The sequence below is a fragment of the Gastrolobium bilobum genome, unplaced genomic scaffold (genome assembly GCF_033153095.1).
Source record: "Gastrolobium bilobum isolate Gb01-03AN ecotype WA unplaced genomic scaffold, APGP_CSIRO_Gbil_v1 utg26896, whole genome shotgun sequence".
In the NCBI taxonomy this organism is placed as follows: domain Eukaryota; kingdom Viridiplantae; phylum Streptophyta; class Magnoliopsida; order Fabales; family Fabaceae; genus Gastrolobium; species Gastrolobium bilobum.
Genome location: NW_026896222.1, coordinates 190,256 through 191,319, shown reverse-complemented (window position 1 = coordinate 191,319; position 1,064 = coordinate 190,256). Strand labels below are relative to the sequence as shown.

The following is a 1,064-nucleotide window of genomic DNA, read 5'->3' as shown; positions in this document are numbered from 1 at the left end:
ATGATTCCATCACTTTGTGCTAACGGTTGTGGCTTCTACGGTCCTGCTGCAAACAATAACCTTTGTTCAAAGTGTTACGATGATTTTCTCAAGAAAAACATCGTTAAATCACGTGAAGGTCTGGAAGATGAAACCAAGAACTTGAAGGATGAAACCTTTGTTGCTGATCAATCACCTACACATGCTTCTGAGAGCACTATCACTGATGATTTTGCTGCGATTTCTCTTACTGATTCCGAGACCATGAAGACCAAGAAAAAGAGGTGCAAGATCTGCAACAAAAATGTTCGATTATTAGGGTTCGAGTGCCGTTGCGGTGATGTGTTTTGTGGAAGACATAGATACCCAGAAGAGCATTCTTGAAATGTGGATTTCAAGAAGATTGGTCGTCAATCTTTGGCTAAACAAAATCCTAAATGTGCAGGCGATAAATTAGTAGATATGGTCTAACTCTAGGATATTAATAGACACAGATTAAAAATGTTTTGTATTGTTTCTTAATCGGAAGATTTGTAAACATTGCTATTCTTTTTGAATTTCTTACTATTACTAGTCTTGTTCTTTACAGATCTAGGAATATAAATTTTTTTTTCTTGATTAAAGAATGACTTAATAAAATCATATGCTACTTTTTGAACTCATGTTTGGTCATTTTCTTAAATAAGGAATTACAAACTTAATTAGAGCAAACATTTAAAATTTAATGTTTGACATACTTTAAGTAACTCTTTTACATGTATTCTTAAGGAACTATTCTCTTCATATTAGAATATATGTAATGTTTTCAGAAAAAAGAATATATTTTATACTGGCAGGTCTCATCCATGTGATGGAGCTAGGGAATTCATGAATTATAGAGCATTTTAATTTATTTCAGTGTTATAATAGTCTTTATCATTCTAATTTTTTAATTTTTTAACCTCAAAACGACGTCGTTTTGGTGAATATTAGACAAAATTATCTAAAGTAATATTAGATACTTTTTTCCCATTATATATATAAAGAATTGTTTTCATGTGAGTTTTTTTTTTTGGCGAATTAGGAAAGGAAATAATTAATTATGA

At 30.7% G+C, this 1,064-nt stretch overlaps 1 pseudogene; it reads left to right on the top strand.

Annotated features, from left to right (window-relative positions):
* LOC133298320 (zinc finger A20 and AN1 domain-containing stress-associated protein 10-like) lies at positions 1-450 on the top strand (annotated as a pseudogene).
* Positions 451-1,064: the final 614 nt, after the last annotated feature.